This window comes from Pinus tabuliformis, chromosome 1_1 (assembly GCF_031772625.1).
Source record: "Pinus tabuliformis cultivar Carrire ecotype Pingquan chromosome 1_1, CPIR1, whole genome shotgun sequence".
NCBI lineage: Eukaryota > Viridiplantae > Streptophyta > Pinopsida > Pinales > Pinaceae > Pinus > Pinus tabuliformis.
In genome coordinates, this window is record NC_142297.1 from 903202291 (window position 1) to 903229683 (window position 27393).

At 37.2% G+C, this 27393-nt stretch overlaps 1 pseudogene across 1 annotated transcript in view; it reads right to left on the bottom strand.

Annotated features, from left to right (window-relative positions):
- Positions 1-5819: 5819 nt before the first annotated feature.
- The window catches only part of LOC149217328 (pentatricopeptide repeat-containing protein At1g08070, chloroplastic pseudogene), a 113435-nt pseudogene continuing 91861 nt past the window's right edge, over positions 5820-27393 (bottom strand). The window contains exon 5 of the transcript XR_016251254.1: positions 5820-6004. The product of XR_016251254.1 is annotated as a pentatricopeptide repeat-containing protein At1g08070, chloroplastic pseudogene, transcript variant X2 (transcript). The remainder of the gene's footprint in view (positions 6005-27393) is intronic.

Genomic DNA, 27393 nt, shown 5'->3' on the forward strand with positions numbered 1-27393 from the left:
ATATTTCTTCTTTCTACCCAACTCTTTTCCCCATACCTTTTTACAAAACTTCTCCATAACAAAATCCTTTAGCTCATTGCTATTTGTGGGACAGGCATTGAGGTAGATATTCCATTTTTGCATCCATGTGTAGTTTTGTTTCATCCATGTTTTCTTTCTTTCACTCATGTCTTCATTGAAGATAACATTAGGCCATCTACCAACTCTCATTTGTTCAATTTTTTTAGGTATCTTATGAGCCGCACCATAGCAATTGCTTCAATGGAAGTTGCTCCTGTTTCACTCAACATTATCCCATAAAATACCGAACTTTTTATTTTGAACTTGCCCATGATCAAACGTTTTTGGATTTTCTCAATTTGTTTCCATGTTGAGACGAGAGTGCTGCTAGCCCACAATTCACACCCATATAACATCACTGGACAAACTAGGAGTTCAAAAAGCACTTTAATCGTTTTCCAATCCCATAACTCTGCCTCTCTACATCCTATTTTGAAGAGCATGTAATGCTTTCCACCCTCCTAAAATTCTCCTTTCTGCAATCCTCCAAATTGAGTTTGTTGTTGAAATCAATCCCAAGGTACTTGTACTCATTTACTTCTTCAAGAATGTTGTGTTCAAAGAAGAAAGTATGTTGCCTCTGCTTCCTTTTATTAGAAAAAATCATTATTTTGGTCTTGCTAGTATTTACTTGCATCCTCACTACTCTACAAAAATGCTCAAGAGCATATAAGTGCATTTGCAATCCATGACCAATTAAGAAATCAATACAATATCATCAGCGTATAAAAGAAGTTTTATCACAAACTCCCCCAACCGAACACCATCTCCACCTTGCAAATTTAGCCACTCTTCCAATTTATCAATATATAGACCAAAAAGAGTGGGGGATAGAAGGCAACCTTGCTTGACTCCAATGTCACTTCTAAAGCTTTCTAAAATACCTGCTGAGGTTCTAATTTTGACTTTCACTTCTTCATAAAGTCTATGGACAGCGGCTCTATAATGCACAGGAATTTCAAGTTCTTCCATTCTACGCCACAACTTATCCCTAGGGACTGTGTCAAATGCTTTTTTGAAGTCAAAAAAGCAGCAAAATACTTCTTTGTCCTCCCAAACCTTTTCAACAATGTGTCTCAACGTGATGCCATGATCCACTGTAGAATGTTTCGGCCTAAAACCCACTTGTTCTCTTGCCCTCTTTTCTTTTACCTCTACCCACTTGCTAATTCTATCTTCTACCATGCTGCTGAAAAGCTTTGCAAACAAAGGATTGATCATAATTGTTGTATAGTTGGATGGATTATTAATGTCTCCACTTTTAAAAAGGGGTATTGCTAGGCTAGTTGCCCAATCTCTTGGGAATCCTTGTTGAATGATGTTGTTGAATATTTTCATGATGTGTGGTGCAAGAGCGTTCACTCCCCATTTTAGATACTCTGCTTGAAGTTCAACCAAGTCCTTTGTCTTTCCTATTTTCAGCTTAATTCCATTCTCCACCTCCTGTAATGTGAAGAGCTTTGAATTTGTGTTGATCCTAGGGGGAGACTCCGCCTCAGATTTTTCTCATAGAGTTGCCTTGCATATTCAAACCATTGATTGGCTGTAATATTATTTTCAATTTGCTTCTTCCTTGGTTGCAGTTCATGCCAGAAAAGCTTTGGATTATTCTTGCTTAAATATATTAACTCTTCTCTCCTTGTTTGCATGAACTCATCTTTTTTCCTTTTTAGTATCCGCTTATATAACTTTACATTGATCTTCTCTTTTCCTGCCTTTTTCAAGGTTCTCCTTGCCATTTTGCATTCCTCATCAAACCACGCATTTACAGGAAAATAATTTGATTCTGATTTCCTATTTTTTGCTCTTTTGCACTTCTAAAGTGCACTTTGAATTATATTTGTTAACTCATGGTTGTTGAAGCATTTGAAACTAATTTTCTCCTTCTGAATTAATCTCTCTAATATTGTCTTGAAGATAGTACCATTTTCTTGTGTTAGAAAAATTTTACCCCTTGATAGTGATTGTCGAGAGCATTGGGTTTTCCTCCTTTGTTGTCTTTCTTCTAACCATGATAACCTTATAAAAATTGGGTTATAGTCAGATTTTAAGTCCCAAATATGCTCTCTAATACTGACTTCATCTATCTTTTCTATTAATCTTTGTGAACACATCACATAGTCAACGACACTTGCCCCATTGTATGTGTTGCAAGTGAAGTTCCCAGACCTTTTCCATCTATCTAGACCATTGCAAATAATTAAGTTGAAAGCCCCACACAATTTAAGCGACTCATCTCCAAAATGATTGCTAACTTTGTCATCTTCTGAACACCTCACCCATTGGGGATTCTCCTCTTCAGTGAGCCAAATAGGATTGTTAACCTCTTTGCAACAAAGAATGCTAGCTTGATTATTTGTTGTTCTAGCATTGAAATCTCCCGTTGATTAAGATATCGAAATCCATGATTCCCCGTCAACAGTACGAGCTCACACCCGCGGAGTACAAGCCTACAATCATGACTCAATAAGATAAGAGCCCAGGTAACCCATCACAACCTAAAAAAAAGTAGATTTAAATTATCCATAAAAATTGCTATTTTAGTTATAATGTTAACATTACACATGCACCTTTAATTTTTTGGTCAACTAAAAATAAATTATAGGTCAACGCATTTACCAAACACATAATATCCTACCAACGAAAGGGGTAGTAAAAGTGATACCCAAATGGCATTTTAGAAGGAAACTCATATCCATATTGACTGTCATAATTGAAAACATGATGCAACATCCCACGGCTTGGTAGTCCGACTAATGCCAATCCCATACCCTCGTAAATGATTGAATCCAATGGAAACACTATAATTCCACCAACTTTGAAATCTTGAAAATTGTTAAGTCCGTGGAATTCAGAATGAAATATGAAATTTTACTTTCTCTATAAAGTTCAATGGGGTTGGAACCACTCTCAAACACCCTGAAACAGTTGACGAAAAAGTTCAAATTTAAGCAAAATGATAGAAAATGTAAGAGAAAAGAGAATGCCACTTTCACCATTAATTACTAAGGTTACAAACTCCTCAAAGCTCAATTCCCTATCTTTGTTTTGTCTTAAGGATCAATGGGATGGATAAGGCAATAATTTCACTATGGGTCCCATGCCCCTCTGGGGCAATTAGGCAGTCTCAGAAACATCCAAAAAGGTGTCCGAAACATAACATAACGAGAAATGGCCAAAACAGCTTGGAAACATTGTTAGCCATATGATACAACATTTCCAGATTTGGCAACACCAAACAGTACAGTTGACAACGTTTCCAAGCTGTTTTGTATCCATTTTGGTGTTTCCAGACATTTCAGGTACTAGGACATGGCCCAGCTACATGTTTCCTACAAGTTAAATTGTTTTTCTTGGTTCTAATTCCATCAATCTGCTGAATTTCTCTACATTTTACCAAAAAAAAATGTTGTGAAAATATTAGTTGATTAATATTTAGAGTACTACATTCAAAGAATAGTGTATATTAAATTTCATTTTCCATTGCTGAGGAGAATGGTGCTTATACCGAGATTAATTTTCATTTTTCCAATGCCTAGGAGAAAGATGGTTATGTTGGGTTTGGGTATGTTTATTTAGTATGGGAAGATGCATTTATGTATTTGTAAATTTGTTTTTGTACTAATACAAATATGCAACTTGAAAGAAAACTTGCCAAACATGGCTGTGCTCTAAAAAGGAACCCAAGAATAGAGAATATATCAGTAGATGTTTGCTAAGGAACCCAAGAATAGAGAATATATCAGTAGATGTTTGCTAACTGAAGGCAACAGCCAACCCTAACTCTCGGGTTTACATACAAAATTTGGATGAAACAGCTACCTGGTCCAGTAAGATTGCTGAAAACATTAAGAGAACTGACGTTCTGAAACTGCAGCTTTCCAAAAGCATTTAACATGTTTTCCAAGGAACTCAAATATGGCCACAAAAGATTCAAGATTAATAAGTTAAAATAAAATAGACAAATCAAGAATAAAAGTAAAAGGACATTCAACTTCAAAAACGACGATTACGTTCAAGAAACAATTGTTCTTACCTGTTTTAGAAAACAATCACATTTGTCGTTGATTGAATTTGTAAAGGCATTGTCCATTGGAATATCATTCAAATGGTGTGACAATCCTGACGTTTGAAAGTAAAAACGAGAACTTGTAGATGGAAAATGTTTGGATTAAAGAAAACAGGTGATTATCTAAAATTTACAAGGAAATATTTGACATTGCTTAAATTAGCAAGCTCAGTGTGTCCAAAACATTGCCTGTGCAGATAACAGATACGATAGACAATAAATATTTTCACATTGCCTATCGTGCCCAGACAAACTCAGGGATCCATTTTTCCCATTTGCAAACATATTGCTGCTGCTTTTCCCCTTAGCCTTTTTTTATGTCTGGATTAATCACAAGGCCACATGCTCATTAAATCAGAGTCGCAGGCACAAGTTCTGTACATGAGCTTCTGATATATCCCTACCTTGGTCCATGATCCATCTGACTTAAAGAGTAGAGGCATTTGTTATCCATCTCTGGAGAAACACATTTTAACACCATCTTCTTCCATGTTACTACTGAATACGACAATGATGCCTCTAGAAGATTTATTTACCAGGCTCAAGACAAGCAACTACACCAGAAGACTCCTCTTGTATATTTTCACTCATCTCACCTTCAATAGCTTTATTACTATTTCTCTCGACAGCTTCTGGTTTTGGAAAAGACATAAGATTTGGCATAGACTTTATCGGGTATCAATTTCATCTCAGAGACAAAGATACATGATGTAATTTGTCAATGTCAACAATTTAATAGTAAACACCTTCAAAATAATCAAGGTATATTATAATTTACTAAAGTTTCCATAACAGAATGCCCATGGGCCATCGTCAATCACGAGTACATTTATATGGTATGCAAGATAAGTCTCCCTCTATGAAGCACTTTGCCTGTCAACTTATGTTTGAGCCATCTAAGAAGTTGACATACAAAACCTGTGAACTGGTTAGGTTACTAGTGTTTATTGGTTGAAATTGCAGCAACCGAGAATGAAATAAGTTGGCAAGCAATAAAACTTATAATTAGACTCGTGTACATAAATTTCCTTCTCTGTAAGCTATTGCAAATGAGTACTAATAGAAGACCCAGGGTGTACAAGAAAATTGAAAGTGGACAGAGAATTACCAACTCTACCAGACTAATTCCTGCAACAATAAAGCATTGCCAAGTTCCAATAGGATAGAGCATGGACAATTTTCGATATGAAAGAACTCATATCACAATAAATACCATTCCTTGCATATTTGGTAGCCATTTTCAAAAGTACATTAAGATAATAGTATTAAATAGGTGTTCTTGCATGGATTAACACTTCCTCTAGAATGTCATACAGAAGATTCAAGATCAGATGAACAATATCACCACATAAATCTACGTTATCTCAGCAGGCATGTGACAGTAAAATACGCATAATGACAACCAACAAATAAATAAATAGGTATCCTACAAGGCAACAAGTATTTGAGTTCCATGCTGTGCCCGGTTTGGCCCTTAGCATGAATAAATTACCTCATCAACTCAACAGTCACTGTCCAATGTCATCCTCTAACCAAAACTTCTCCAGAGGCTAATACAAATAATGCATATTAAGACAAATCAAACATGGAAACTCTAACATCCAAGGGAATGATAGGTAAAGAATGATGAAAAAGCATGTCTTAAGGTGATTCATGTGCATCCTCAAAAAGTTGAATCTTATTTTAGGAATCTGGTGAACAGTCTTCCATGTTGCATAGTGATGTTACAGAGCAACGAAACAACATTGTCTGTGACAGGTGTATCGAAAATCATTCTTGAAAATGAGAAGCTCCCAGATTCTAGTAAGAGCAGTTCATAATAACCTAATAGCTTATTGTCCATCAAATATGTCCTTGAATTAGGATAATTACTCACTGGTAACAGACAAAAAGAGTAGGTATGTATTAGCATTATTATTTTCAATGTGAAAAATGCAGAAAGAAGATACTCTACATTAACTTAAGAGAGAATGGAGCAACCACACAAAGCTTGAAATATTATACATCACACTAGCATCTGGTTAAGTATCATTCGTAGTTTCCTACTTTATTGAGCATCTAGGCACGATGTCCACTATGGTTTACATTGTTACTTTTCTTTCTTTTTTGTTCTCGACTGTGCAAAAGAGAGAGCAGCTGGTTAAGTACCTTTCGTAGTTTCCTACTCTGTTGAGCATCTAGGAATGATTTCCACTATGGTTTACATTATTACATTTCTTTCTTTTTTGTTCTTGACCGTGCAAAAGAGAGATATAATTGATAATAACAACTGCAAATTGATTTGATAAAAGGCCTTTCCATACGTTCAGGCATCTACCCTCAGAAAATGGATAGAATGTTAGCAGCTAAGACACGACACAAGGACATGTAAATACAAGTGTCCAACACCAGACATGTTGACCATGGAAATAGGACACAGAACACATTTTATATATATATATATATTGAAAAAATTACAATTACTAATAAAAAAATGAAATAGAGACATAACGATCAAATTCATTACAAAACACTTGGAATCCCTTCAAATCTCAATTTTACACTTCACCTGTATAATGGGAGACCATAAGAGCTCTTTCTATACACCTGAGTGAGGAAATAGCGATGAAAAATGTTAATGTTTCTTAGCGTTGAAAGGCACGTAGTCTAATGAGAATTCAAATTTTTCCAGAAAACAATGGAAATTCCGACAAGATTTTGATTAAATCCGGCAGAAATTTTGGGAAATCCGGGTTACAGCTGTTAAGTTTCAAGATTTTGGGTGCCCCAGGGGTTTTTGATGGTGCTGAATCCATTTTCACCATCAAACAGAATTCAAGGACTTCTACTGTCAGATTTTTTTGAGAAAAAAACAGCCGAAATCCGGCAATTTTCTGACATCTGGGCAAATTCGCCACCTCGGTAGACAACACTGTTGAAAAGGTAAAACACGTGTCCAACACATGCTTGCCATGTGTTCTGTTTTAGAACATGTGCCAAAAAACATGTCCTAGCATGTCAGTGTCCAACCAGGTAGGGACACAGCACCCTCCTAACATGTGCCCTATTACTTAGCTTAGCCATAATCTCATCTCTTAAAAAATCCAACTAACCCCAAAGTATACTTCCATATAAATGCATTTCTAACAAGACAGACAGCCACAAATATTTCACCATCAGGCATCAAGGCAATGGGCATACATCATTAGGAACCCAAGTTACCAAAACTAGATCTAGAAAAGCCACAATCTTCAATCCGCCCAAAAACTGGGAAAAAACCATAAAAAAGAATTGATCTTGGAAAACAAAATATTCATTTTTAATTAGAAACGTTATATATTCATGTACATCAATGTAATTCCAAACCATTAAAAAACAAATATGCCGAGTTTTCTCACATAAATAGCATGTAAGAGTGAATATAGAAAAATGGCATCAAGTGCGGTATATATCCAAACCAAAACACATAAACGTTGCACGATTTTATTTCATATAGTTCTAAAACAGACAATAGTTGTTAAACCAAAATATATAAGCATTGAACAATTTTATTTCATATAGTTCTAAAACATTGAATAGTTTTTAAACCTGCTGAAACTGGAAAAACATCTAACTTCCCACTTTCTCCATGTAAGGTCCTTGGAGTCGGACACCATTACCAAACATCCCGAAATGGGAGTCACACTTTCAACATTTAATGTTAAAAATTTAAGCCAATATCAGCTTTTAAGAATTTAACAGTAAAAATAGAAAATCAAATCAGATTCTTTTGACCAGCCACAGGAAAATAGAGGGGACTGGGGGGACACTATTATTAATATTATATAGCATCGGATCAGGATTTAGGAGGGGGTATTACCTATCTTATGTTTTTGTTTTGTCGTTTTTTTTCCCTTTTTTTTGGCATTTTGAGGATTCTGGGTGGGGATCAGGACAGAGCAGTTCAGACAAGAATTGGTATGAACTGGTACCAGTTTGACTTATATTCAGACTCCAGAGTCAGTCTGAACCAACCAGTTTAAATCAAAATGGTTCAAATCGGCTCACTTTTGGTCAAGACATTGCAATTTCAAATCAAACCAAAAAAAAGTCTTCACATCATGCATCAAACCTGACGATGCATTCTTGGAAAATTAGAGTTTAAACACTTTTGAAAGGAGAACCCAACCAAGTAAGTCTGACACCCAAGTTCCAATATCTGATAAGTCGAAACATTCAGCTACTCGGTGCTTGACATCTGTCGTCAACCACAGCTCCTGACATCAAATAGGTTTTCTTGAGCCTTGGCAATCCAACTCTGCCTAATTCTAACATGGACAAGAAGCTGAACTTTATAACTAGGAATATGAACAATATATGTTATGAGTCATGACTACCCCCTATCATGACTATCCATACCATTGTAACTAATTCGTATTGTATGAACATGAGCATTGTAACACTTGTAACTATCTTTTGGAAAATTACGCTCTCTTAATACTTTTGCCATTGTGCACTCATTATATGAGACCTGGCCTCACGGCCCTACTTAAATAGTATCCCCACTCTTACAGTCTCTACACCCTCTTACAGCTGATGTATCTTATTGTAATGTAATAATGAAAAGCAATTGTACCATATAGGTACGAACTTGTGTCTGATATATGGAAAAACAAAATAAAGTTCAAATGCATAACTACATGCAAAAAGGTTAGGGTTTCCTCTACATAGCCGTCCATGACCAGCTCCATGAGAGGGGCCTCTGCCCCCCCCACCCCTTCGGTCAGATTGTTTCAGAAATTCGTAGAGATTCTGGATATACTAGTATTCCCTTTCAATCTCCTCATCTTTGACATCCTTTTCATAGAGTTGTTGGGCAAAGTGGAGTTTCTAGTTTCTCAGAGAAACCTCTGTTGGGTGCATCTTGGCAAGCTAGAAATCCCAGGTGTTGCCTACGAAAAGTGATCCAAGATCCAAAATATGAGGTTAAATCCAGCAAGATCATAGAATATATCCAATATATGCAATATCTGTTGAAAAATGTGTAACTAGGTTCGGTCTTCATAAATATGAAATGTACTTTTGATTCTTGTAAATTGTAAAATGAAAGAAAAATATTATTATTATTTTTGGAGCATGGGTTTCATGCTCAAGATCTTTTATTTTATAGGTCAAGCACCCATTGAATGCTTCTAGGGTTTGTCCTAGGTCAAGAAGTCAAAAGAGTCATTGTCATAAGTTGAAGAGCCCTTTGGGCACATTGTAACTTGAAAGAAAATTATTTTTCTTCCTTAAAAGTGTCAAAATACCCTCCAAGATCAAGTCAACCTGGCCGCTGGCAAGTCGGCCTAATTTGAGGAGCCACATCCACCTTTGAGAAGCCTATATAAAGGAGGAAACTCAACCTCCTTAGAGCACATTCATCTCTCACTCATTCAAGAGAAGGAAGAAGAGGAAGAAGGCAACAAAGAAGGAAGAGGACGAAGAAGACTTGGTTTTGGGCTATTTCTCTCTCACACATGCGAAGGAAGGCTAGGGTTTCTGCAGCAAATCTAGGGTTTTCCTCTACAAGTTCGATCTTGAAGAAGAGAAGGCAAGAAGGTCAAGCAAAGGTCACAAGAAGCCATCCTCAAGCTCCAGAAGTCAGAGCAATCCAAGCGAAGGTCACAAGAATCCATCCTCAAGCTCCAGAAGTCAGAGCAATCCAAGCGAAGGTCTAAGGAATTCTTGGGAGGCTAAAAGAAGCTCACACGTGTGGCAGCAACAACTGCAGGAGGGCTGAAAATTTCAGGTTTGCAATAGAGGCCGAAACTCTGCAGCTAGAGGTCAGAGTTGTGCTACTAGAAGAAATTTGACTGGGTTTGAATTGTACAAGGAAAGCACATCATCTGGAAAGGTTGGACTTGGTTTTGGAGGGTATTGGTCTTGGTCTAAAGGTCTTGGAATTCGTCAATTGAAGAATCTATAAGGAAGAGAAGAGATTTGCAGGTTTTCCTCTCAAGTGGAGAGGTTTTGGCCCTAGCTTGCAGCCTATATTATGTGTTCTTGTTCTTCTTGTTTTGGTAGTTGTTTGATGATACACAAACATAATAATAATAAGTGAAACTAATAAGTAAGATAAGTAAAAAGACATCACAAGCAGTTATCAAAGAAAAAGAAATCACTCTAATCATTACCCTTTAGATTTCTCAACATGGTATCAGAGCTAGGGTTGGCTAAGGGCATTATGAAAACCTCTACTACATTAATGAAGTTTCTCAAAAAGTGTTCAAAGGTAGCAAGCCATCTCAAGAAAGGTATCAAGGAAGCATGGAATTTTCCATTTACTCCAAGGAAGGAAGTGACCAAGACAAAGAATGAAGGACTCTTCTCAGCACTCACTGGCACATTTCAAGATGAGAACATTTGGGTGATCGATAGTGGTGCATCAAGACACATGACTGATCATCACAAGCAACTAAAGACATTGTCAAAAGGAAAATCTTCTTACTCCGTAGAACTTGGAGATAATAAGAGCTACCCCGTAAGAGGAATTGGATCAACCTCGATAGAACTGGAAAATGGAGGCAATATTCATCTCAACAACATCCTATTTGTTCCAAGTTTTCATAAGAATTTACTATCCATTTCAAGTCGATAAAAGTGATAGAGTGGCTTTCATTGATGGAAAAGTTTGTCGACAAATCTAGTGTTAGATGATTTCTCTTTCATTAGTAGCTGCTTGTGAATGCTTTTTACTTCTTTATATTAGTATCTTCTTCATGTTAGATTATTGGTGTTCTTCTTCATCAAACAGTAACTAATCCATGAACATAAATAGACAAGAGACACAACATGTAGGCATGAGCCAGGGTCAAAACCTCTCACTCTTTGAGAGGAAAACCCGCACAAATTCTTCTTATAGAGATTCCAATTGACGAATACCAAGACCAAGACCCTTGACCTAATAGCCACTCCAAGACTAAGACACGCGTCCTCTTTGATAGTCAACCTTCTTCTTCTTGGCTCCTCTTCCTCTTCGACCTTCTGAACAACAAAAAATTGTCACCATCGAAATCTTATCACTGTCTTCACATAGTGATCTCCTTTTGCGAGACCTCCTCATTGTCATATGACCGAGACCTCACTTTCGTGATGGCACAGAGTTCTTCTTTAGATAGCACTGAAACTCAATCTTCAAATCACCGAACTGTAGTTTATTTTAGAACCAAACTCTAATATATATCTATACTTGTCCAAACTGTGTAGCACAAAGATTCTTGTTGTCACTGTGATTGCTGAGGGTTCCGAATTTCCTTGATACCACCGAACTGTAGTATCTCCATTGGACTATTATTCCTTGTTAGAACACCAAAACTTTATCTCTGACATGGTCATTTTCCTCGTTGCTTCTGTTCTCCCGAAATTACAGTGACATCTGAATTCCTTGACTGTTGTCCCCTAGTCTGAGCTTCTTATCTGACATCCGAACTCTTCCATAGCAATGGATCATTGAAACAAAGAATCCGCACATTTTTTGTTCACCGAAATCGCAGAGTGATGTGAAGTTACTTCACTGTCTTTCTGCGATGAGCATAGGCTCTTATATATAGTTGTTCATCCATATCTTAGGCCGACATTACCATTCAATTAGATGTGTCATTTTAAGTGGGTCGACATAAGTTGTTATTTAATTCATCTTGCAAGCCAACATCAAGAGGATTGTGCTTGTCTTTTTGGAGGGCTATTTAGACATAGACATAGACTCATATACATTTTACATATGCTCAAGAAGAGTTCGTCATACATGACATTGACTCTTTGACTTAATGATAAATCTTAGAGCTCAATGGGAGCCACTAACAAATAAAACCTCTTGCTCATGAAACCCATGAAGCAAGGCATACAAAAATAATTTTATTTCCTTTATTACATCATTTATAAAAGTCAAAATTACATGTCATTATGAAGACCGAACGTAGTTACATTTTACAACACTCCCTCTTAACTAGGGAGGTATTCATAATGGTACTTGGTCATTCTCAATCTGAAAAATTTCTCATAAGAAGAATTCAGATTTGTAACTCATTTGTATAACATCATACCAACCAGCATTGTCATATAGAAAGGCTTTGACTAACATCTCTATCTCTCCACAAGATCAGAGCACAATGATGGCGAGACCAATGATTTATAGACACACCCATCATTGTCTCTCTCGAAACATACCCCACCCAGGTTCTCTCAGGGTATGCTCCATGAGGACTATTCTTATCTTGGACTCCCTAGTCCTCAAAGAATATCAGTCCTCTACGACTACTCTTACTGTTGGATGCCCTATCTCATCCTCAAAGAGCATCGGATGTCAAATGATTACACAATCCTCCATTTTGTCTTCCCAGGTGAAGGCCAGAATGACATGTCTATCACTCCTTTTTATACCAGGGGATTTTATTCCATTAAAGGAATGTACTCATTCCTATCACAGAAGGAATGTACCTAATCTTCCTACTTAGGAATTTTCCAAGTTTCTTCCAAGTAAGAAACTTATTTTCAGGCTCCCTCTCAACCAAGGACCTATCGTAACTCTTCATGTGGAGATCCTAAAACAACCAACTGCTTGAAGAGCTCCTTCCTTCGATGTCATGAATTTCTTCTTCGTTAAGGAGTCATTAACTTTGGGGGCTTCTACATAGAGCCCCGTTCACTCATCACTTTTATCCATGAGTCAATCATGTCTTCAACTCATCAGAAAGTGATCTTCCATCTGTCTTTGCTTCATGTTATTCTGCTTTCATGCCGTATTTTTCGGAAGGACATTACATCCTTCTATATGGTCCACCTACATAAGCTCATCCAGATATTAGTTCAGAAATAATCAATGAACATTTCAAATCAAAATTACCTTTACCATGACATCTTCCTTTAAGTATCAACATCCTGCATGCAAATTGACACATCTCCCACTAATATCCATTGTCAAGGGTCTTTATCTTTTTCGACTTCCATCAGAGTCTTCACATTCTTCCAGGAGATCTTCTAGTCAAATCTTCTTGGACTTCGGATGTTGAATGCCTTCTACCTTCGTTGCACATTATCATGATCCCTTCCTATCTTTTCACACACTTCATTTCCAGAAGCTTCTAATCAGAGTTCTTCAATCATAGTCAACCACCTCATACTTCATATGACGACATATTATGTTGATTTCATCTAGTATGACTCATGCCTTTCCGACATTCTTTCATAGGAGGAGATTCATTTCCTTTGATCATGCTTCTCAAAATAGAAGTAGTGATCCTTGTTCCCTGCAACCATACGACATGACTTTATAATATTAAATACAAGCATACATACCTTATTTACCTTTACGTCATCTAGGCTTCTTTCAGTAGCTTCCTTGATTGAAAAGATCTTCAAACCCTTGACTTGCTTCATCTCTCATGCCATCATCCCATGAACCCCACAAGTTGGAGTTCCTAATGAAACACTTGCTTCTTTTCTAGATCAGTGAATCCTTCAATGAGGATTCCATCTCACATATTCTTATTCAGCAGATGTTTCCCTTTTAAACTGATGTATGATAAGACTTGTTCTGGATGACTTCCTCCTTTAATTTTTCAATGCGGTAGCAGCTTCCTTGATTGAAAAGATCTTCAACCCCTTGACTTGCTTCATCTCTCATGTCATCATTCCATCATCCCATGAACCCCACAAGTTGGAGTTCCAAATGAAACACTTGCTTCTTTTCTAGATCGGTGAAACCTTCAATGAGGATTCCATCTCACATATTCTTATTCAGCAGATGTTTCCCTTTTAAACTTATGTATGATAACACTTGTTCTGGATGACTTCTTCCTTTGATTTTTCAATGCAGTCACCAAGAGCTATATCCTTTATCAGACATCCTTCATGTCTCCTATGGTGATGTCATGAGCTCTTGTTTCTAATGCTTCCATGATGCCACTATGTAGCTTATTATTTATTATAGACATATCCTATAACATAAGATTTAGAAGTTATGTCAAGCCCCTTTGAGAGGGAGACTCTCTTAGACCTAGTGGAGATGTCTTACTTCCTCTTTTCTTGGACTTCCTTCTTTCAGCTTCCTTTACTTCTTCGATAAAATGGACTTCTTCTCTGTCCTTCTTGTTATTGTCCTTCTAAGGACAATCTTTCTTGTAATGTTCATAGCATTTGAATCTTAGTTATGCTTTTCTTTTCTTTCTAAGAACCAGAATTTTCCAAACTTCCTTTCCTTCCAGCAAATGTTTGAGTTCTTAACCTTCAACACTTTTGCCCTCAACTTGTCTTCGTCTATCTTGCGTAGAAATCACAACTTGTCGAATGAGGTAACTTTCTTATCCCATGGAGATCTGTTACCTTGATTATCTATTAGTGCATTATAGATCAATGATGATTATCTTATTTCCTAGATCTTGTAGATGAGATCTTATGAAGATATCCTTCATCCTTTGATACCTTTACTTTCATGTAGATCAGATCTAATTCATGTGACCTTCTTTATTGCACCTTTAGAGGATGAGTTTATCATATACATCTCTTTGATGTCTCCAAGAATGAATGCAAGGAGTTTTGATGACCTATCCAACTTATAGATCTCCTTGCAAACACGAAGTCATTTTACCAGATTGATTAAAGAATGAAAGATACTTGACATGTAGATGAAATCTTCACCTTGATTGCTTTGATGATGGCTGAAGAAGATATATTAGAGCTCCCTCTTGGATGATCTTCTTCCAAATGAAAAAGTCTTTCTTCAATAGAGAAGGTTGCTCCTTTTGATGAGGATGATTTGTAGCTTCTTCGGATGAACTTCTTCAAGGACAAGGAGAAGATCCTTGCTTGTTTTATAACCATGAAGATGATAACAATGCCTTCTCGCCTTCAATATACTTCGACTTCTTTTGTAGTGTAGATCAGAACTGCTTCTAGGGTTTCGACTTTCCGTGAGATGATGTGATCTTCGTTTTTAAGGTCCTTCGAGCTATCTTGCTTTGCAGACAACTTGATGAGGGTCTTTGTGGCCTTTTGATAATAACTATGGAAACAAAAGCTCTTGTTGTTGTAGACTGCTTCTTCGACTATAAAAACAAAAGCACTTGTTGTAGTAGACTGCTTCTTCGATCTAGGGTTTGATTCATTAATGTAGATCTTGATCCTTTTCTTTGATAACCTTCAACTTACTTTGATGCCCTTCTTGATCCTTGAATGTCTCTTTGTTGCCCTCCTTTGACTTCAACACCTTAGCTCTAATACCATTTTGAGAAATCTAGGGCGTTAGTGTTAGATGATTTCTCTTTCATTAGTGACTGCTTGTGAATGCTGTTTACTTCTTTAGATTAGTATCTTCTTCATGTTAGATTATTAGTGTTCTTCTTCATCAAACAGTAACCAATGCATGAACATAAATAGACAAGAGACACAGCATGTAGGCATGAGCCAGGGCCTAAACCTCTCACTCTTTGGGAGGAAAACCCGCACAAATTCTTCTTATAGAGATTCCAATTGACGAATACCAAGACCAAGACCCTTGACCTAATAGCCACTCCAAGACTAAGACACATGTCCTCTTTGACAGTCAACCTTCTTCTTGGCTCCTCTTCCTCTTCGACCTTCTAAGCAACGAAACATTGTCACCATCGAAATCTTATCACTGTCTTCACATCGTGATCTCCTTTTGTGAGACCTCCTCACTGTCATATGACTGAGACCTCACTTTTGTGATGGCACTGAGTTCTTCTTTAGATAGCACTGAAACTCAATCTTCAGATTACCGAACTGTAATTTCTTTTAGCACCAAACTGTAATATATATCTAAACTTGTCCAAACTGTGTAGCACAAAGATTCTTGTTGTCACTGTGATTGTACAGGGTTCCGAATTTCCTTGATACCACCGAACTGTAGTATCTCCATTGGACTGTGATTCCTTGTTAGAACACCGAAACTTTATCTCTGACATGGTCATTTTCCTCGTTGCTTCTGTTCTCCCAAAATTACAGTGACATCTAAATTCATTGACTGTTGTACCTTAGTCCGAGCTTCTTCTCTGATCTTTCTGTGTTGTAGCTTGACATCCAAACTCTTCCATAGCAATGGATCACCAAAACAAAGAATCTGCACCTTTTTTGTTTACCGAAATCTCATAATGATGTGAAGTTACTTCATTGTTTTTCTGCAATGAGCATAGCCTCCTATATATAGTTGTTCGTCCATATATTAGGCCGACATTACCATTCGAATAGATGTGTCCTAGGCAGCAGTGAATGAGGGTTTTTATGCAGCAAGAGGAGGCACTTATATGCATTAAAGGGGAAGCCTTAATCTGCAGTTGAGGGTGACACTTATTCACAGTAAGGAGGTCTCTTAGCCGCAGTTGGAGAGGCCCTAATCAACAGCAAATGAAGGCCTAAATCCGCTGCCATAAGAGACTTCTATCTGGCCCTAATCCGCAGTTGGGAAAGGTCCTAATCTGTTGTCCAAGAGGCACTTATATGCTGTCCAGGAGGAGCATTAATATGCTGTAAAAGAAGCCCTCAAACCACAGTTAGAAGAGCCCTAATCACAGCATAAAAGGAACCCTCAGACGCAACAAGGATAGAGATATCTAGCCGCAGAAAAAGGAGGTATCTAACCGCAGTTTGATGTATGATCTATCAGCTGTCTAAGGGAGCTTCAATACGCTGCAAAGGAGGTCAACTAAGGAAGCCCCAGCACATCAAGAAGAAGCATGATCAGATTGCTGTAGGTGACAGCTCATTGCTGTAGATGACAGTAATGTGATAGAGGTTGTTCCAGGTATGAGACTGTTTGTAGAAGTGAAAGCCACAGTCATAAGAGGAAACTGTGTGATGATGAAGTCTGCCCTCAGACTTAGATCAGACCTAGTAGGACTGGTTTCATATGCAGATTGGGTACTGATATACTGATGCATTTATAACTGTTTTGAGGTCTTGTACTTCTGTGTTGCTATGTGCTAGGCCACAGGCCATAGCACCATAGCAAAGGTTTCTTTGGGGCTGCTCTCTCTTAAGTCTGTTTTGAAGATCATGAAGGAAGCGTTGGACAACTTCAGGTGCGCTTATTAGAGCTTCAGTCCTTTCAGCGTATACAAGTTGCCAGATGGGCAGCCTTGACATGATCAGTGAAGCAGCAAAGGAAGGAGAGCCTTATGGAAGGAAAACTTCAGCATTTTGGGGTAATTGGTTGAGCTGTTCTAGACCTATCATCTGGTGCATATCTTCAGTCCTTGTCATCAGATCTATTGTGTCATCTTTATGGTGAAGATCTCTGATGTATGATCTCCTATTTTGGCAAGTCAAGTATTGACTTCAAATACATTTGTACTATCTCTCTCTCTGTTGAACTATTGAAGGATATATGAAGAATTGATCAAGGGTTTCCCCACATTGGGGTTTGTCCCTGGCTGGTGCCACATCTTGTGTCCTCTTGTCTTGGCTTGTCTTCTGCTGTTTATGTTTATGTTCTATCTGCACTTTACTATCACGCTGATGTGATTGCTAATCTGAATATTGTCGTTGGGCTAATGTGAAAAATTGAAGTAAATTGCTCTAAGCATAGAACATACCTAAAATTAACAGTATGAGTAATGGATTTTGGTTTATTGAAAATATCCTAACCAAAAATGTAATTTTTTAATTTTAATGGTTGGTTAGGAGGGTTTCTATGTAAAGTTGCTTGTTGCCCTGTTTTGATAGGTCTGTCATTTCTGCAAAAAATGTAGAAATCAGCAAAGCAAGACCCTTGAAAAGTCACCCAAAAGTGTTGAAGCACTCTCAGATGTCAAATCTAAGAGTGGAAAAGTTGAAAGACTAAAGTTTGATCAGTTAAGGTCAACTTTAAACCGGTGTTGCACTAATCGCGATAAAATCGTAAAATCGCGATTTTTTAAAGTTCGCGATATAATCGGCCGATAAAAATGAAATTTCTTTTTTCCAACGATTTTTATGAAAAAATAGCGATTTTTTGAAAAAATCGCGATTTTTTTCGCAAAAATCGCGGGAAAATATAAACCAAGAAAGAGAAGAAAAAAAATTAAAATAAATTAAAATATATATATATATATATATATATATATAAACCAAGAAAGAGAAGGAAAAAAAAAATAAAAAATAAAAAATTATGAGGAGGTGACCCAAGCTACACTTGTCACCAGTAGAGAATGTGGTCTACCTCCTGTAGCTCCTACTTCTTCAGCTTCTAGAGCACAGCAAAGTCTACTGCCAACTCCACCGACATCTACATCTAGAGGGGCAAAGGAAATCAGTAGTATTAGACTTTAGTTATTTGGTTCATTTCATTGTATATGACATTATGACTCATGATATGAGATATATTATTATATTTTTTGTTGATATTTTGAGGCTGCGTTGGGAGTCATGAGTCAGGTCTTACTATTGAGGACATGATTCACTGTTATGTGTGATGTGGCACTAGAAATGATATTAAACATCTTATATATTAGTTCTTTTATCATATTTATGTGTCAATGTATTTATTTTATGTTTTAGATGCTTTAGATATTAAAAAAATTGAAAAAAAATGAATATTTTTGTATGTTGCGATTTTTTCCGATTTTTTCCCGGTGCCGATTTAATCCTAATAACAATTAGTGCAACATTGCTTTAAACCTTGGACAAGTGCTAAGAGTAAATTTCCAGCTAGCTGCAAATTCTTTTTTGGAGGTCCTGTGGTCAAAAACCCTTGGATAAATAACCTAGAAAATTATTTCAGCTATTAATAATGAATTTTAGGACTGAAATAACTTGAAATTTAACTACAAATGCAAGAAATAAACAATATAGAGTAACCTGATCTAAAACAAGGCACAAATAAAGACTTAGTGTATTGAGCCTTGTAGAGTGTTTTTTTGGTGAAATCTACAATCTGGAAAATCAGAACAGCAATTACTTGACTTTTAACCAATTACTCGACTTTTGACTTTTAACCAATTACTTGACTTTTGACTTTTAACCAATGTTGCACGACTCATACTCGTATAAGACTCACCTGGCTATTGACTTGGTGACCCATATAAGACTCGGGAACGACCCGAATAAGACTCGAGAACAACCTGTATAAGACTCATATAAGACTCGGAAAAATACAACCAACCAAAAAAAAAAACTAATATGGTAAATTTTAAGCCCATAAAAAGAAAAATTAAAAAAAAAAAAAAAAAAAAAAAAAAAAAATTATATATATATATATATATATATATATTTTGAGGGTCTCCACCGGTCTTATGCGGGTCATATGCACTTCTTCACGGGTTCAATGCAGGTAGCCGAGTTTGTGCAGGTTTTGGCGGGTACGAGTAGAAACCCCGGGTTCTATGTGAGTGACACATCTCGCTATAAACCCATCAAGACCCACGGGTACTCGCAGGTCTTATAAGAGTCATGCTACATTACTTTTAACGGCTACTTTTCTTATCTTTATCTTAATCTTCTTGGAAATAGTAACCTCCAATATCTATATTAACATTTCCAACGACTTTTTTTAATTGACATAAGTTATCCATGCATTAATGAGTGCATTTTCGACCACCTCAAGATTTGTAACATCCTTGGGAATTTGGAAAAACCAAGACATGGATTTGTTCTTCTCGTTCTATACACCAATTTTGACATATTATATGTCGAATTCTAACAAAATTTGCCTCTGTTATGCCACATGGAAAAACTTCCCTGCCACATCCTCATGCCTAATGAAGAAAATGTAACTAGGCTAGGTCTTCATAAATGTAATTTTGATAATTGTATTTATTCAAGAAAAGAGAAATTATTTGTCAATGAGTTTCTTGCTCATTGAAAATAGGTCAAGCACATTTTAAAGTGCTTCTAGAGAGTCAAAGTCAAAATGTAATTATGATGAGACCCTTTGAGGGCATGCTACATCATGTATGTCAATGTACAAGGTCATGGGAACACCTCCAAGTCAAGTCAAATCCTCTCCTAGCTTCAACGAAGTCTCCAAGCAGCCAAATAATGAATAAAAGATGAATTATGATGAAACTGTCAAGTCAGCCTAATGAACAGTCAAGTTGGCCTGAAAAGGAGGGACAAACCTCTATTTATAGAGGTTGTCCACTCCTCATTTGAACAAGAATCATATCTCTCTTTCAGCGCAGAAAAGGAGCCAGAACTAGTTGAGAATAGAAGCAGCAGAAGTCGATAAAAAGGAGCCTTCTAAGGCAGCGAAGAAGGAAAAGACAGCGAAAATAAGGGGAATGTTTTAGGGTTTTTGTCCACATGTGCAAAGATTTCAGCAGTGTAACTTTTACGGATTTGACAGCAATTGAAGGCAGCACATTTAGAAGCCTCATTTGGATGTGTAAATGGGTCTACAAGGTCTCCAAAAGAAAGCAAAGAAGGTTCTCTCTAAAGCGAAGTAAAGAAACCCTAATTTTCTAGGGTTTCTCCTAAGAAGAAGAGAGTCTAACTTAGACAAGCAACGGAAGAAAGACGAAGTGTTGAAGAGAAAAGTGCCAGAAGAAAGAAATCCATGTGTCAGAAGTTATAGTGCAGAAAGAGGAAGGGTTTGACTTATGCTTGGAGGATATCCTAGTCAAGGGTCTAGGGTTTTGGCAGTGGTTCAAATAAGAAGCTTCAAAAAGAGAAAACTTACCAAGGGTTTTCCTCTCAAGAGTGGAGAGGTTTTGTCCCTGGCAAAGAGCCAAACTTTGTGTTCTTGTTATTTAGTTTTGGTAGTAGTTTGATGAACCACACACACTAACAAGAAGAAGAAGATAAATTGTCAAAGTGCATCACAAATTGTTATCAAGTAACGAAGAATCACACTACACTACTATGCCCTAGATTCTTCAACAATGTCCAAGTGGATGATCTCTAATGCCCTTAGGGATAAACTATTTCTAAGACATAGGTTTTATTCCTCTCAGCGAGTAGACCACTTTTGACATAATGAATGTGAAAATTTGCCCAATGCTCCCCGTGTTCTACCCCTGGAAAACTTGTAACGTTGTTGTTTGACTAGCCATATCTTGAGAATGCCTTCATCAAATGAAAAAATTTCACGTGGCATGTCATCCTCTCACTAAGTTCTGCAATCTAGGACCCTGTTGACATTTTCACTTTTGGGACTACTTTGCCTTTAAAAAATGTGAATTGCATTAGGAAGTGTGAAAATCTTATTGATTGTGTGATTGCTATATATGAGAAACATTTGAGGGATATGATACCAAAGCTAAGGCCACATACAAACTCAATAGACTCAGAACCATGCAGAAAGACATAGGTGCCCCCAATGTGGGCTAGGTTGGCCCCTACACTGCAAAGCTCCCACAAAACCATGAGTCCACATATAAGATTACCTCAGGCCCTCCAATCCCATTAGGGACGAAAGAAACCTGCTACAAACTCAAAGGAACAGGGCATGATCCGACCAAAACAAGACTGCCTCAACATGACACAGGGTCCAAAGAGCATACAAGGCCTCATGGTTGTTACATGGCTTTTGACCTGTGACCTTGGCCTTACAGTGGTGCTTAAGAATGTTGCAATGACTCTATAGGTACCCCTACTAAAAGAAGGGTGACAGGTCCTTGGACTAAGATTGGAGAGTAAACTCTTCGAGGCCACCAAACTAAACTTTAGTGTCATTAAAGACTAGTCAAAGTCCAATAACATATAAAAGTATTGACAAGGAAGCTCCTTTAACATGGAAGTCAAGCACTTGGTTTCATTTAGATAAGTGAAGGGGCATACCCCCTCTCTAACTTGTCTTGTCGTTTGTGAATACTGCAAAAACGGGAACTTCTATTAGGCGTGATCCTCTATGGATTTTCCATTCATGAAGTTTTGGGTTGAATTACCCTGCCCACATGCATGGTTCCAACTAATAATCGTCCCCCTTCAATCATTGATTGCAAGTTGGCATCTTAGTCGCTTGTCTTAGGTTCCTCCTAAGTGACTGCAAGGAGGAATAGCTATGATACCTAAGCCAAACATTGTATCACAGCTACAGTGCTCTTAAAGGGTACCCTGCAAAGCAAAGATACTTGCACCAGTAAAGGTTTTGTCGGGAACTCAACGTATTTGCTTCTCGCACCTTTGTTGGTAGGTCTTGGACCCTAATCATCCCAAGCCTGCCTACAGAAGGCCCTCTTTCCTGCTCTTATTTATTCTAGTGTGTGGTACTAACCACCCTGAGTTAGAATCTAGGAGAGTAGTTTGTTCGTTATTATCCTAGGGTCTTGTATATAGTGGTGTGTTGCTTTGTTTCTAGTTTGTGAGCCTTTAACTTGTCACTTTTGGGTCTTTGATTCAAAGTGGTTGATAAACCACTTCATTATTCTAGAAGGGTTCATGACCTTTCTCCTAAAATGGTGGGAACTACCTCATCAAAGGCAGAATAGACTGGCTTAATCGAATTCATCAAAGCCACTTTAGCCATCTTTCGCACAATTGAACCCTCTCACAAAGGGCACATAGTCTGAAGAAGAGTTCAAAGCACAAGGTTATCTTATAGACCTAAACGACATGTCCCTATTTCGACACAACTTCGATCTAGTTCTCTGAATGACCTTGTGCCTATGGAAATTATTGATATTCCAGACACTTCTAAGTTAAATGTAAGCCCTCTTACTGGGCTAGATGCTCTGGTTGTTGCGTTCGTTGGATCTACTTCAGATTCAACTCTTCTTCATACCCCCTCTTTACACCAGTCCAACATGAGTATCCACGTAAGGTTGTTGGGAGTGGGGGCACCCAAACCCCCATTTTTTCCATTGGTGGGGGAAAAATTAACCCTCTTATCTCCACCACTTAGGTGGTTAGTTTAGTTCCTCCAAAAGTTATGACCAAACCCACTACTAGCTAAAGTGGGGGCACTCAACCCATGACTTCATATGTTGCAAGTGCCTTAACTTTCAAGATGATGTTAGTTGGATTCCAGCTACTTCAACGGCCTATTCCACAATCTTTTCAAGCATTTATTCTAATGTTGGGAGTTTTACAACTTCCCTTGAAGCTTTTCCATTTAGGGGAGGACATGTCCCCCCTTCACATCCCTCAATAGGAAGTGGTCCTTTTCTATTTCCAAGTTATTTTGTAGGACACATCCTTTTCATCCTCAAGTGGACTAACAAGTTATATCCCTTTCTCAGTATTTGGACAACAAGGGAGTAAAATTTTCCCCTCAACCGCGATCCACCCAAGATCTATGCCTTTCCCAAATTTTTGGAACCCAATGCAGGGGATTTTTCCTCAATATGGGATGTCAGTAGGGTGCAACCCCTCCCAAGCTTTCAAGAATGCAATGGGTGGACATTTCCCTCCACATGGCCAAGGTGCTCAAGGCTTTAATCTAAACCTTGATTTCTCTACAAACACTCCCAGGAAACCCAGTGCCAATACCAATCCAAGTTTTTCTTTTCCAGGTTCCAATCAACCAAGGGGGATTGCCTCTAGAAGTTAGAACTCCATGTCTCAAATGCATCTACCTTTCCTAGCAACTCTTAACTTAGTAGATCTTTCTAATCTTACTAATGATCCAATGTGCTATAATCCAAATTGGCCTCTACTTCCCACCAAGCTTTCACATTCCTAAGTTCAAGTGAAATCTAGTGAGAATCTTGTTGATCATATCATGAGCTTTCACTTAGTGTGTTAATTTATGTACCTTGGACAAGTGTTCTAGTCTCAGATGGTGTCCATGAGGCTAAGGAACATCGTGGATTAATTTTCTCCAATACCCAGAAAACGGTTTTAAAGAAAAGTACCTTAATTAGATCAATTAGATAGTTTATTAATTTTCCTTAGGGAAATGGCTTAATTAATCGAGATTAATTGAGGTAAATCAATTTTCCTCTAGTGACTTCTAGAAAAGTCATGTGATGGGGTCAAGATGATCTTAGCCATCGATTGAGATTAGATCATGGTCGTTGATTGCTCAACAAGAGATTATAAGAGGAAATCGATGGGCATTTGGAGAACACATCAGAGACACAAAATTGCAGTGATAGCAAGCGCGCAATGATAGCGTGAGGGCACCAACGGATCGCGATCAGCAGTGATTGAAGACAAAGTTGCCAAAGGAAATTCTTCACAATGATTTCCAGTTTCTCATAGATAGAAGGAGATCAATTTTATTTGCAAAGAGGCTGATTTTCTCAGCAATGCGAGTTGATTCAGTGAAGTCGAGTCGCTGAAGCAAGAAGAAATTTCCCAGAGAGATCGATTTGCACAATAGAAGCCGAGATTGCCAGTAGAAGTCAAATTCCAGAGGAGACCAAGTTTATTTTCCCTGTCAGTGTGAGTTGCCAATGAGGGCCAAGTTGCCAAGGTCGCATGTGTGAACTAGTTCGAGGCTCTAGAGGAGGGTCAAATTGGATCACAAGGGTTGAGTTGCTTCCAGGAGGCCAAATCAACTTGCAAAAGTGAAAGAAACAATTTTTCCGAAGGTTTGCTAATTTACGGCAAACCACTGTAATTTTTTCAATCACAAATTTTGCTAAAGAATAAATAAAAGGAACTAATTTTCCCCACACTGGGGCTTTCCCAGGGACATTTGTCCAAAACTTTCAGTGTTCATTATTTTGTGTGCGTGCAATATTTTCTCAGTTCCTGTGGATTATTATTTTCCATGAAGTTGCAATAATGTTTTATTCAGTATTTATCGCAAATAAATTGCAGAAGACAACTAAACAAATTTGATAGGTTAATAATAACAAGTAACTGCAATAGTATTAAAATTTCACAAATTGTGCTCCACAAATTCCCCAAGAGATGATTCCATCAAATTGAGGCTCTTTCAAAACACACTTACTGGCATTGTTGTGAAGTGGTATATAGAATTGAAAGGGGGGTCATTCACTACCTCAATGATTTGGCAACAATAATTTTGAAACATTTTCAACTAAACCTCCACTATGATGTTGGGATTGAAATCTTGGCAAACTTTAAATAAGATAATGCAACCCACATCTTCGACTACATCCAAGAATGACGAAGAAGAAAGCGAATGATCAAAGCTAAAATTCCTAACGAGTTTCTCTTGGAATGGTTTTTAAAATCTTTGTTTCTTGACATTTCTAAAGATGCGTCTCTTTTAGGAGTATATCGAAAAAAGCAAGCTATATTTCAGGTCCAACAATTGGATTTGAGTTATTCACAATATGGGGTCATTTATGAGATCTTTCCCAATGCACTGCAATCAAATACTAATACTATGAAACCAAAGCCAACACCACACGCTATGGTGTTGTTGATTCTATTGATACTACTATTGCAACACTAATTGCCAGTCAATTACAACAGACGTCTTTACATGAGCCAGCCTCTAGTCAAACTCAATCCATGACTTCTCCAAACATATTTTGTGCACGCTCTGCAATCCTCTAGTTCCAAACGAAAACAACAATATGCAGCAAAAAAAAAAGAATAAAGGTAACAAGAAAGAAGGTGGCGTGGAATAATGACACAAATAAGACCAATATTAATGCTAGTGGGGCAAAAAAGGAAAAGAAGAAAGTCAAGTTTCCTTGCAACCTTTGTAAGGAAGATCACTTGACGCCTAAGTTACCAGAACCATTTCCCCCAATTCCCAAAAACATCGTTCAATGTTTCGGATACAGAAACACGTACAAAACGGCTTGGAAATGGCATGGAAAAGTTTCCGCCATGTTTCACTTTTTTCAAAAACGGCCTGCCTGAGATCGGAAACGTTTCAAAGGAGTTTCAAGAAAATTTGATCCGTTTCCAAAAAAAATTGGGTAAGTTTCCAGAAAATTTGGATACGTTTCTAGAAAATTTGGATATGTTTCCAAAAAATATGGATATGTTTCCAAGTTTCCAGGTTTCCAATGTTCTAGGCACTTTATTGCAAGAATATATTCCAGGTTTGTTTGTCCAGAGCATGTAAATGCAGTTGAATTCTTTGCAGACCTTATATCCACTGATTACAGCTCATCTGAAAGTGAACATTTATCTTGAAAAAGGATTCATGACATGATAGAGGTATTTGCCAACAAGTTTTCAACAATGCCAGATCTAAAGGATGGAAACCTGGAATTTGGAATGGAAACTCATAAGGTATCTATGAAATCAAGAAGGAAAGTTGTTACCCACAAAGTTGGCTGGTGGAAGCAGTTTCTTTGCATTAGGTTAAATTTCTCAGCATTTCTTTACTAGTATCATACTTCACAATACTTAATTGCTTAAATTGTGGCATCTTGATTCTTGGTCATATGATCTTAGGTTGTGAATAAATAAATCCAGCTTACTTTTTTCTATGAATTTCAAAGCATCTCCTATTGTAGCTACTAGAATACAGTCCAATTTATAATGTGTAGATGTTGTTATTTACAATGATTAAATTTACATTATATTCAGTGATACTAAACAATATTTCTATGTCATGACTCCTTTAGAGTCTAGACCAAGATATTGTGCAACATACTATTTACAAAGTCAAATTCACTATGTTGCCTTTGTGTTAGTGTTGTCAAATTAATTAGAAACATACAATTGTCAAATTAATTAGAAAAATACATAATTTCATGAAGTATGATGTGACTCTGAAAACAATCTCATATTCCTTTAAATTGTGAGTGGGTATTGACATTTTAATCAAAGGTGCCAAGGTTATAATAATCATTGATGACGATGATGATGATGATGACAATGTTTATACTAAATTGATGATGATTTGTTTATGTTGAATTCATGATGATGATTATGTATTTTTAAATATAGAATCTAGATTCTAAAGACTAAAAGATGAATGATAATATGAAATTTTCATTTTATCATATATATATATATATATATATATATATATATATATATATATATATATATATAGATGTTGTTTCCTTGTCATATGGTATCCAGATTTTTTGAAAATTTGTTGTATCCATTTCAAACCCCGTATTTGTATATTTTCCTGTATCCATTTCAAACCCCGTATTTGTATCTGTTCCTGTATCCGTTTAAGTGCAACTTAGGTTGATGCACCTTTGCCCCAAACTAAAAGAGGCTCAATGCTTATTAGTTCAACAAGAATCTACAAGCCAACAATTTGTGCCTAATAACACCTTCCCCAAAGGGAAGCAATTAGTTGTTGGCAAATCGAATAACCCTAGATCTCAAAAAGGGGGTAAACAAGGTAGTCCTAATCAAGGGGACAATTTGGCAAACATCTAAATGTTTAAGTCAAAAGTGGATGTTTCAACATGAGTTCATAATCATGAGACCCTAAATCTCCAACATTAAAGAAGACTCTTGAACCACAAAATCATTTGCATATTGAGAAACTCGTG